Source organism: Cololabis saira, chromosome 5 (genome assembly GCF_033807715.1).
Source record: "Cololabis saira isolate AMF1-May2022 chromosome 5, fColSai1.1, whole genome shotgun sequence".
In the NCBI taxonomy this organism is placed as follows: Eukaryota; Metazoa; Chordata; class Actinopteri; order Beloniformes; family Belonidae; genus Cololabis; species Cololabis saira.
Genome location: NC_084591.1, coordinates 35,781,986 through 35,794,903, shown reverse-complemented (window position 1 = coordinate 35,794,903; position 12,918 = coordinate 35,781,986).

Genomic DNA, 12,918 nt, shown 5'->3' with positions numbered 1-12,918 from the left:
AAGGCAGGGAGGCTCTGGACAGCCAAGTGTTTACCTGATAATACATCGCTCATCCCAACCACAAACTGTGGACGTTATAGCACAGTGTCCTGACGGGGGTTGCTATAAACTTCACTTACAGCAGCTGAGTTTGTGGTTTAGTATGTAAGACATGATAATGGCTTCACAAAGTACCAAAGGAGAATATTTAAGGGTTTCATCCCTACATTTTCAGTAAATCTGAAACCATCATTAATCATATTCTGTAGACATTTAATTCAACATATTTCCACTTGCAAGTCCACTTTTTTTTACACAGCCAACCTTCTACTTTGATCTCATGAGAAATTAAAACAGCTCTGGTGACTGAGGACACCCTGAGTGTCTTCAAGTCTACACAAAGTTTATCACGGGTATTTTTAGGACTGCCTCTTCCTTCGTGCACCTGCCTTCGTCTTGTAATATAGATCCCGCACGCTGTGCCAAGCTTCCAAGGTCTAATGGCATTAGATATGTTGCTTAAAATAATCCTTGTCTTTCTTAGACTTGGTTTGGTGTCATAGATTATTGTTGCTACGCCTTGCAGTCTTAGTCTTACGTCTAAGGTCAAGTACGCTGTCAGTTTTACAGCGTCATTCAGGAGGAAGTAGAACACAACAGATGCAGAAATGGAGGACATTGGTGGGGGTGTAAACAAGGTTGTCATCACATCAATTTCGTTTTCTCCTTGTAGTCCAGATATTAGCTGTACTCTTCGGTGTGACTAAAGGACAATGTATTAAAGTAACACATTTCAATTAGTTAGTCATAATTATAGTAAACTTTTATTTAATTTGTAGGCAAAGACTGTAGACAGAGGCTTAAAGTCTGATTGGTTTTCTTGATCTAAATCAGAAGTGTCTATGTCTGTCTGCAATGGATTAATGACCTGTCAAGTGTGTACCCCGCCTTCACGTGTGATAAGCTAGGATAGGCCCCAGCAGACCCCTGTGATCCTGTGTAGCATTAAGCAGGTATAGAAAATGAATGACTGAATAAATGAATCAATGAAAGTTGCATAATAAGAAGGTGTTACATTAATACTAGTAATGTATAAAGCTTTTTAGATAGCTTTACTGATGCAATTAATTTACTTGAACCTATATAACCATTAGTGCTTCAAATGTCTTTCTATTTGTAGAAATAATATTTGTTTTGTAGGTTTATTATACATCTCTTTAGATTTATAATTAAGAAAGTTGATATTTTTGCGTAAAAAGCTATACTTTTCAGTATCTGAACCATTGAATGTAAAATGTGAGTTCTTCTCAACTCGTTTCCCACCGACACGGCGCACTCAGGTTCCTGAGTCACTCTCGGAATGAAAATAGGCCCCATTATGTTTTCCTTTAGCACATCAGCACAGTAAAATAGTCCAGGTTTCATTATGTTTGTTTTGACTGAAGTCCAAAGATTATTGAAAATTTACAGAGTTCCAGCTTACATTCCACTGGATATTTGCACGCACTTCCACAATAAGAGTCCCCCCCCCCCTCCACATTTTTAATTATGGTGCATGTTATAGGAGAATGATGAATTCACACAACATTTAAGGCTGAGGGCATTTAGGGAAGCCTGCACTTTACCAGATGGAGTTTCTTTTTTTAATGGCTGAAGTTAAAATGAGAAGACAGAGAGAGAGAGAGAGAGAGAGAGAGAGAGAGAGAGAGAGAGAGAGAGAGAGAGAGGGAAAGAGAGAAAAGAGTGAGAGAAAGAGAGAGAAAGAGTGTGTGTGAGAGAGGGAGGGAGAGGGGCGGGGGGGTTCCAGACATACAATTTTGTGGTTTACAAAAAAAGCTTCTCAAGTTTTTCGAAGCCTCTAACTTGAGAATAAGGCAAGCATTTCAATTGTATTTAAGTTTGCAACTGTATTTATTTTTTCAGGGATTTAAATGTGATTAAACTGTACCAACAATAAATAAATAAATAAATAAGTAAATAAATAAATAAATAAATAAATAAATAAATAAATAAATAAATAAATAAATAAATAAATAAATAAGAAGCGAACTTGGTTTAAAATAACAATCAGTCATATTTAAGACTCCTCCAGTCTTGGTCCATGAAGATGATTAAAAGAAGTCTTTCAAGAACATTAATTCTTCCTACTGTTAATCAATAACATCTAAGGGACTGTAGGAGAACTTCACTTAAAAAGGATTTTTTTGTCAAATCTTTACTGTGAAAAAAGCCCAAACCTACATGAATAATTTGTTGCTAAGTTTCTGAACAAATCTGCCTTGAGATGCTGCTCATCTCTCTGTATCAAGATTCAGTTCTCCAAATGAGCCAACAGCTGACTGAGACAGGTGCAACTGAGCTCATGTGCACAGTCACGCTGCTATCATTGTTTTTACCTCTGAACTTTAACGATATTTGTGACAGACGGTCTGAAAAAACACGACATTACGCAAAATTACAGTTAGAGAGAACATAATGATACAATGGGTAAAATTAAAATACATGTATAAAAGACCAAACCTCTGGTTGAAATTTTAATGTTGATAAGTGTGTAATCCTGTGGCTGTGAGACATCGGCATAAGTCCTCCACGTTCTCTTCTAATTAGAGTACTAATTCTAACACTGTAACACGTTAAATCTGTCAGAGAACCTCTTGCATGTAATCCTTCTTGAAGAACAGGCCCTTTGGGAGAGACATTAAAGTTGTAGTCATGGCGTAAATGTTATTGCATTACTGAGACGATCCATCTGCTTTAAACGCGACAACTGCAAAATGCCAGCTTCTTCTAGGAGAGTAATTCTGATCTGTCCTTTACCAATCCTTTGTTATTTTGTGAGAAGCTTTAGTGATATAGGACAAGAATTTCTATTTAACAGGAGTGGTTGCAATAGAAACACAACAGCAGGACGTTTCAAGAGCAGCTCTAGCCCCTAGTGAGTGCAGACACTGAGTCGAACTCTGAGACGCACAGTGCTGGCAGAATCCTTGTTAAATACCAACACAAGATTTCTGCAGACATCGTCCATATACATACATATATGTATATATATATATATATATATATATATATATATATATATATATATATATATATATATATATATATATATATATATATATATATATATATATATATAAACCTCTTGGCACTTTAGGGGACTTTGGGGATGCAACCCCAGCTTCATGGAGGAGGTGTTCATTTAGCATAGCAAAAAAGCAGAGGGGCCACTAGAGTAGTGCAACCCAAACTGTAATCCAATCCCAGCCCATGACCTACAGATTATGAGTTTATTCACAATAAAGTCCCACTGATATATACTTGTTCTTTTAAGACTGGTGCATTAGTGAGCACTGGAAGAAATTTTACCACAGCGTTGATGGACCGTAGCAATAAGGTTGTGACATTTTGACTCATGCCCTTCTGTGTGGTGATAAATCTGTCATTAAGGCTGTAAATCAGCCAGATGTGGACCTCATTTGTATGTAAATCCATTAAATTACTTATTTGACCAATGAAAAGAGTACTGTGTGGGAATTCAGATTTCACCACACCCCATTCTTAATAATTTGAGTCAAATTCCACTCATGAAGGTCAACTGTTTGAGATGCAGGTGATTCACAAAAGATGGGCTGCTCTCATCCAGTGCCAAGATTTTTCTGCAGTGCAAGTAGCTATTAAATGAAAGGACCTGTCATCTCTGTTTCCAAAGATCAGTAGGAAAACATCTGAAATGCAAAGAATGAAGCACAAACATTCTTGTGCACCCAAAGCAGCAAAGTACTGTACTGTACTGTATTTCTGCATTTGCTGTTGTGAACACTGGATATGCCTGTGGTTGGACATTTGGAAGGAGGGGGAAGGAGGTGGGGCAAGGACAGGGTAAAGGGTGGTTAGGAGATGGTGCACAACATTGTTGTGCATTACACCAGTGCAGGGCTGACAATGAACTTTCTTGTACAAATTTTGTTGAAAGTGCTTGCATATGTTGCCTTTAAGAAATCAAATTTGGACTTGTGCTTAATGAAGAACTATAGGCCCTTATCTAAACTAGCTTTCATTTGTATGACTTTTCAAAAAGTTGTGTCTGCGCAGCTCATTTCTTTTTAGGAACAAAACAGCATCCATCCCATAAAAGCATTATCTATACCTGCTTATTCATATTTAGGGTCACATGGATCTGCTGGAGCCTAGCCCAGCTGTTTTGAGGGCAAAAGCAGGTGTAGCCTACACCATGGGCTGCCTTTGGGCTTTGGAGAATAAGCGAGGGTATTTAGAGAGAGCCCTTGTGAACACAGGGACAGACCGGAAACTCAGCTAAGAAACAAACCAAGAAACTTCTGGCTGTGAGGCAACAGTGCTGACCACAAAGCCACTGTGGTACCCACATCACGACATTGATTACGAATTTCAGTAAGCTGCATATGTAATCTTTTAAAACAGGGTTTATGAATTTCGGGTTATTTCAGGAACTGTCTTTAAATGCTTCTCATCTTCTCCCTCAGACAGGAGTTTTAATGTCAGAGGACACTGGCTTGTTGGGTGGCGTTTCACAGGGTTCTGTTTAGGCCCTATTATGTTTTCACTGTATATTTTATTCTATATATACATACTAATATATATATACATGTATATATATATATATATATATATATATATATATATATATATATATATATATATATATACTATACTATATATATACTATATATATATATATATACTGAGGGGCCTTTTGATGGTTTGAAGCTTTGAAGTTTGATGTCAAAGCACAAGATGGAGAGGATTAATTCGTGGTTTGATTTCTTTTACTTTAGATTACTTTAATATCCTTCCTACTGATCTCAAGGAACAAATGAATTATATTTTCAGTTGAAAAGTTAGTTAGTTTTCTTATTTTTAGGGCCCGAGCGCTGACAGTGCGAAGGCCCTATTGTATCTGTAGGAATTTTTTTTTCTTTCTTGTTTTTATTTTTCCGACGAAATGAGGGCCTTTTTGCCCCCCTAAACGTGCCCCAAAAGTCACCATATTTTGCATGCAAGCCAGGCCTGGCGAAAAATGTGATATTTAATGGTTTGCATTAATGGGCGTGGCAAAATGGCTCAACAGCGCCCCCCGGAAAACTTTGTGCCTCAAGCCCCACAATACGATTTGACGTACATGCACGAAGATCGGTACACACCTGTATCATGTCGCAACTTAAAGAAAAGTCTCTTGGCGCCATGGCCGAAACCGAACAGGAAGTCGGCCATTTTGAATTAATCGTGTAATTTTGGCGCAATTTATGCCATTTCTTCGGCCGTTAATGCGGCCTGAACCGTAATGTGCACCCAGGTGTGTTATACATCAAAATGTGCGTCTCGATCCTGCAACAACGCGCATTACTTTTCTCAGTCAAAAGCGTTACCGTGGCGACGATAGACGCCAAAAAGCACGCCCCCCCTTCATCTGATTGGTCCATATTTGATATTTGATATTTCTGCCATAACTTTTGAATGATTTGACATAAAGAGTCGTGGGTGGTGTCATCGGACTCGGTTTTGAGTCCTTGAACATAATTGGTGCCGCTTCTTCTGATTGGTCGATATTTGATAGTCCCTATTTTCTGCCATAACCTTTGAATGGTATGACATAGAGAGCAGTGGGTGGTGTCATCGGACTCGGTTTTGACTCCTTCACCGTAATTGGTGCAAATTAGCCCCGCCCCTTCTTCTGATTGGTCGATATTTGATAGTTCCTATTTTCTGCCATAACTTTTGGATGGTTTGACATAAAGAGTCATGGATGGTGTCATCGGACTTAGTTTTGAGTCTTTGACTTTTATTGGTGAAAATTGCACGCGTGAGGGCCCGTTAATCGCTGCTTGCAGCTTTAATTTTGTCTTTTTATTATGAATTACATTGTGATTTTTATCTGTGAAAAGTTATATATAAATAGACATTTTCTAACTGACTCAATCAGTTAGACATTATGCAGAAAAAGCAACAACGACACGATAACTATGTTACAGGGACAACGCGAGCTGAGCAACTGAGGAAAACACACAAAAAAGTTAAAGCTGCCAGTGGTGCAAGACAAATGTTGGTAGTGGTTCATGATGGAGGAATATTTGTGGCCTGTGCAGGGCTCCTCCCTGTCGGTTTGTTTGCGTTCCTCTCAGAAGGAACACACAGAGAGGAAAGATCGTCTGCCATATCTGATGCTGCTCAGTCTGCTTGCACTAATACTGAGGGGAGGGCAGCATTTCGGGGGGAACAGTTGCGCTTCATTTCACACTCATACCAAGCTCCTGTCCTGTTGTAAAATTAAATTCTCAAAAGACTGGACATGTCAAAGCATGAACATTGGAACAAACAAAGAAAAGTCACCCTGTGGGAGATTGGACTTTAAAGTTTTCAGCTGAAGTAAATCTTTTGGCACTGAAGGAGCAAGTCACAAAGGAAGTGTAGTAAATTATTGTTTACAGAGAACCTGAACTTCTTCCACTTCCAGATAAGGAGTGAAGAAATGCCTCTTTGAAGTATCCCTGCTCATCACTGACTTCAGTGCGTATGTGCCCTTGTTTTGTGTTTGCTGTTGCTTGGTCTTACTGATCTAATACTTCAGATCACAGTGAGACCTTGAGGACAGCCCTCTTCCAATATTATTTTTCAGTCTTGTGCCCTTCATGTCCTAGGGACAGAAGTTTCCGTGTTTGCACACTGAGGGAACAATCTTTCATATATGTGCCCATATATGGGCTCTTTGGTGAAAGCGAGGTTGAGAAGTGTACACAGAGAAGAGGGTTAACATGCGGGGGCTTTTTGTGAGGTCCAAAAGCATAGGCTACTCAATATTTTTTTTCCATTCCTCAGAGCTATAAAACTTCCTGGTATGCACTTCCAGCTCAGCCACTGTTCTCCTTGTTACAGACTGCCTGTCAGTTCTCTGGCACAGAGAAACAATGGCAAAACGAGGAGGATGGAGGATGAAAGATTCTGGCGTTGTTACAGAGGTTTCCCTTTGTGTATTTTTCATCACTGCAAACAGACATTTTTAATGCACATATCAACAAAATCCATGTACAGTCTTATTAAAAGAGATTCATTCACAATAAAAACCCAATTGCTATATATGTACACTGAAACTTCTTAGGTTTGTAAACTTGAATTTGAGGCAGGGATTCATACTGTGTTATTGAGTTCCACGCCTGAAATGGAGCATAGCTTTTGCCTAAGAGAAGCCATAATGCGAAGTGAGAGTGATGAGGCATTCCATTGTGGTTCTGAGTGGCTGAAAGCTTGCAGGCTGCGTTCAGTGTGACTGGGTCACACTGGTCTCTCAGCAGCGAGGAATGCCACAGGAACCCACAGCGCTGCGGCACCTGCATTCTTAAAACAAAGCCTGTCTGCAGCCCCTGTTTGATCAAATGCCGTGACAGTTTCCCAGTCAGGCAAAGACTCACAGCTAGGAATCTCGATAAAACAGTTGTGCAAAGTCAGATGTGAACCAACTGAGCTCATAAGGGAGAATAAATAGATATCCATCTGGTGTGGTGTGGTTAGTTCCTGCCCTTAAGCCTGGGATGTCTGAGATAACAAGATATAGTTTGATAAGAAGCCAATTATGCTGCAAGCCCTTCGTAAAGGCACTCCCATCAAAAGAATGGAAGACAAGCTATACAAATGCTAAAGAAAACATTAAAAGTTTAGTTTAGTGAAAGTGAAAGCACAAAGTTTCTATATGCAAATAAAGCCCCCCCTTAAAAAAAAAAGAGAAAAAAACCCAACTTAATTAAATAAATCATTTTGGATGTCACAATTCACAACTTTTATTGTTATTGAAAAACAAAATCACTTGGAATTTGATTCCACAACATATTTTCCACTGTGTTGCATCCCTTCTCTTAACAACTCTGCAACCATTTGGGGAGAGATATGTCTAATTGCTGTAGTTTCGGAAGCAAATGTTTTCCTCCTTTGCTTGATACACGATTTCAGTTGCTGATCAGTTCACCTTTTGTTTGCTGATCAGTTCACCTTTTGTTCAGTATTTTGTGTTTCTTAATGCTTTTTTCATGGGGAGCAAATTTGGATTACAGACAACAAGCCAGTTCAGCACCTGGACACCTACTGTACAGTGTCACGCTGTCCTGATATGTGCAAAATGTGTTTTTTCAAACTTGTATTGTCATGATGAATAAACCAAGAAGAATGAAAAATAAGATAGAAAGCCTTCATGAGCAATCTATTCCAAGGGCAGCGTATGTCACACCTCACAGATGCTTGCTTTGTGCTTTGTGCTGAGCAAGCAGGAAAACCCCTGTCCTCTTTTGCCGAGGGGGGATTGACATCCAATATTTTCAGACTGGTTTTGAAATTTTGATTGATCAGACCATAGGATAATTTCTTAGTCTCGATCCATCTTTACCCCAGTTCAAGAGAAGGTACAGTAAGAGTGCTCCTACGTCTGGTGTGCATGCTTTTGTCCTCACAGGAATGTTTGAGCTTTAACCTGCGTTTAGTGATTATCATTTGTCCCTCAGCTCATGCAGTGCTTTTAACATCAGAATGATATTTTTCAGTGTAGATGGCCCAAAGATGCCCGTCATTCAACTTATTTTTTTCAGTTTTTTTTCTGCATACAGAGATTTTTTTTTAAAGATTTTCAGCGTCTATTTAAATATATTATGAACTGTAGATAATGGAATGCACAGACTTTTTGCATTTTAAATTGAAAAGCATTACTCCTACATAGCCGTAAAGGTTTTTGAATTATTTCCTGAACCAGCATGAGGTATAATATTTTGCTTTTCACAGTTTTTCTCATTAGGGAGTTAAACTTGATTCCAGTCCTAGATAGTAGCATCACATGTTTATATATTGGATCAATAAACTATTTAACCTGATATGCATTTGTTATTCAGACTATTGGGAAAAGGAGTTTTTAGTAATGTCATTAACTGGCGAAGAGAAGGGACTGGAGAGATCTAATATCTGCAACATGAAAACAATCAGCTTTTCAAACCCTTTTTTATGTGTATGACTGGATTTACAGCTCAGACCTTCACACACCATAATCATGCTCCACATCTTCTTATTAATTCTCTGAAGAAAGACAAATGATACTCTTCTTCCTTTTTATTAAAATACTGTAATATCTGGGAAAATGCTGTTCTATGTACTGTGACAGTAAACAAAACAAAAACTAAAAGCATCATGGTGTCAGGTAGGGGAATTATAGCAAAGAAACCATCTAGACAATATGAAAATGACATAATAATAATAAAAAAAATCTGAGTTAGAATAACTGAAAGCAGGTAGTAAAGTGCATAGAGGAGATGAAGCGTGATAATCTGTCCACGTACAGTACAAGACTGTAGGGAGGCAATCACTGTTCATTTTCTCCTGTCTTCAAATCTAATAATGCTTTGAAACATAGTATTGAGAAAAATATGCTGATCAGTACGTGGAGTGGGTGTTTATTCAGCTTTTCCAGCGGCTTGGTGGGGAGTACCGCAGGACGGACAGAAGATACGAATCCAAGAACTTTTCTTCTCTGCCTGTCGTTAAATGAGTGTAAAGCCAAGTGTCCTTATTAAGACAGAGGGGCATGGATGAATGGGTGTTGTATTTCACTCTAGACAGCTTAAATCTCAGGAGACCCCGCAGATCAGTTCCATTCGGCAGTAAAGCCGGAGACTGTCAGTCCCTCTGTTGCTCAGCCTGCTGTCAGCCGTATCTGTGTCAGTCACTATCAAAACACAGAAAAAAATCCCAGAATCTCACACAGAAGGAGCCTGACTTAGGAGGAACATGCTTGGTGTCACAAGTTACATTTAATAGATATTCCTGATGTTACTTGAGGGGTTGTCCAAAATTAGCAGAGAAGTTCTGATCCTCAGCTCAGTCCCAATTTAGCCCTACAGTCACTGCTGACTGAGAAATACTATGCCTCTTTTTTATGATGACTAAAGGAGCTGCTGTGCCGTCATGGGAGAAATAGACAGCTAATATTGTTGCCCAGCAGGGGAAGGTGACTGCAACTAAATGATATTCCTACTTCCTGAGAAAACACCACCCCTGTTAATGTTTGGAACAGCTAAAATATGAGTTACTTCCTGCAGTGTAACTCTCAGCAATATCACTAAACCAACTATGTTTCCATAGAAGACTTGGTAACTTGGCATGACGTAAATCACAAATGTTTACCGCAGAACGGAAGAAATAATGTGTTACGTCCTTGTGGAGCCACATCATAGCGACATTTACTCGTTACGGGATTCAAAAGTCCACAAGTCATTCTCTCCATGCTCTGTGTTCTCTGCTCCTTAAATCAGACAGTGGACAAGTTGTGGTGCCGACATGTTGGGAGAACCATGCCGATGACCGAAAATAGTCATGTGTTCAAGACCTGAGTAAAACCCTCTCTTAGATTCATCAGCTGCTGTCTCCCAGGTTTATGTTAGGGAGCGTTGCTTCTCCCAGCAGGCATGGCGATGGTATGTCTGCCTAAACAACAGGCGTCCTCCAACGCAATGACTTGTGATTTAGATCTATGTCCCACCGAGTTTCATATCCTCTGCCTTTTCTGAATATGTAATTGCCAACGCGGAGCTGGTGTGTTTACACATAGATCATCTACCACATGTACACTTATCACAAAGCTCCATCCTGAAGTGCTAAGCTGAAGAAGGCCATAGCTAATTTAGTTGAAGAAGCTTTCTCCCTCAGTTGTGAGCCTTCTTGATGTGCATTTCTTAAAACCTTTGGCATCCTTTGGCAATATTTCTTTTTATGAGGTGACAAAAAGAGCTCAAATAAATGCCGCCCTCGTTTCTCGGCGGTTTATGTGACCTGTTCTCACTGTGTTTAAAGGTTTAACCTTGCCAGATGCATTTATTTTTTTCATGTTTGTGGCAAAGCTGTTGAAACCATGCACTTAAGGGTAAATTAAAATCTGTTCATTATAAATGTGATGATTATGTTTAACAACTAGTTACTTTAGCTTTCATTAAAGCTTCAACAAGGCTGTTCTTAGCACAAAACCACATTTCCATATCTGCACAATGACCCCTCGGAGCAGTTGCCGTAATAAACCTGTTCTTGTGCATGGGCTAAGTGCATTCGGGGTCACTTAACCCTACTGTACATGGTGTCTGAAAAGGTGAAAGGAGAGAGTTGACCGAGTATCATTTGGTCGGGCCGTTGGTTAGCAGAGGATCATTTCTGGGAATGTAAATGTGGAACACGCCTCAACTGAGCGACTGCCAGGCCCAGGGAGGGGTTAGGAATGGCCCAAACCACAGTGATGGCAAGATAAAACTTTCTGACAAGGTAAATATAAAGTAAATTTACATTGTTTATCACAGGGATTAATGTATGCATTACGTGGAATTTATAGATAAACACTCCAAAACGTGTTTTCAGGTTTTGAAGCCATTTTTTATAATTTAAGTGAAATATTTGACGATATATGATGATTAAAAATCATGATTAGCATCCAATATGTTTTTTTTTCTTCTTTTTTTTCATGGCATGTAAAAGGTCTCCAGTTACAAAGTCAAAGACTGCACCAACTTCCTAATATGCCTCATTGCAATACAGAACTTGGTGACAGTTATTTATGTACACGGCAGCGTAACACATTTGCATAAGACCTCCATGCTGGTTAGTTAGTTTGCATCGCCTAAAACAAGAGAAAAAAAAGAGCTCTCTTTTACTTTCGTCACATCATCGTCAACGGTAAAGTGGGGCCTTAAGGAGTCAGGAGCTAAAACAGTGAGTCAAATGGTGGCGAGAGCTGCTCTAGCGATATATAGGATGAGAAAAAACATCCATCCTAAAAGTCAACTTTTATAATAATAGATTTGACCTTTGAGGCTTGTTAAACAATCAGACGTGCTCTGCTACAATTTTTTGATTCATCGTCCTTTTGCATCTTAAAAAAGACCACCAATTGTGAGGTTTTAGGAGATTCAATTCTTAAAGTCATAGGGACTGTGAGGAATCTTTTTTTTTTTCCAGACTATGTAAGAGATCTGCAGGTTCAATAGATTTTAAGTACCAAGTGTTTGCCACACCGCTACCCATCAGCTGTGAGATATATCCCTGCACATGTAGAGTCCATATTGCAGGGAAATTACATGTGACATGGAGGCTCTGCAGTACCAAATGATACAAAAATCACATACATTTAATAAATAGACTATGGGTCTATTTACATTTTTTTAAAGGCTGATGTGATAAACTGTCATTTTGATCTTCTGAAAACTGTAAATACTGTAAATACACCACCTATCTGGAAACCTCAGAGGGTTTCATTATTGGTCTGAATTCATAATACTGGATCTTGTACGATACGATAAGATTAAAAACTTAACAGGACCATAGCAATAAAACTGCTGAGGTTTTGAGAGCAACATTCAAATGTCAGTTAACAGACATCTTGTTCTGGGAGCAGGAGTGAAGAATGAGATACAGGGAGACAGAGATGGTAGGTCTTTACACATATGGCTTCAGTTTTCCCTCCCTGCTTCTGCAGCCCGTTCGTGCAAGAGACAAAAACAGTCAAACAACCAAATATGGTCTCGATTAGAACAACAGGGCACTGTATCGAACATCTCTTATTTTTCCTCACTCATGCAACACCAATATGTCGTTGAAGCAGTGAGGAAGGCAGCAAAAACAAGTAGTAAAGTAATTTAGTAAAAAAAGTGAAGTTCAGTGCCGACTGACTGGCTTTTAGACTACAAACCTATAGACGAGAGGCTACTTCTCAACTGATTAAACTGTTTGACTGTAATCTTTAAGTAAAAAAACAAAACAGTCTGGAACAAAAACATCTAAAAAAGGGGAGGGGGGGTTCTCTGCATACTTCAAAGTCTGGTCTGTGAAGCAAGAGAAGAAAAAAAAAAGGTACATGCACAATGTCCATATTTGGTCTTGCGAGCCTTGCCA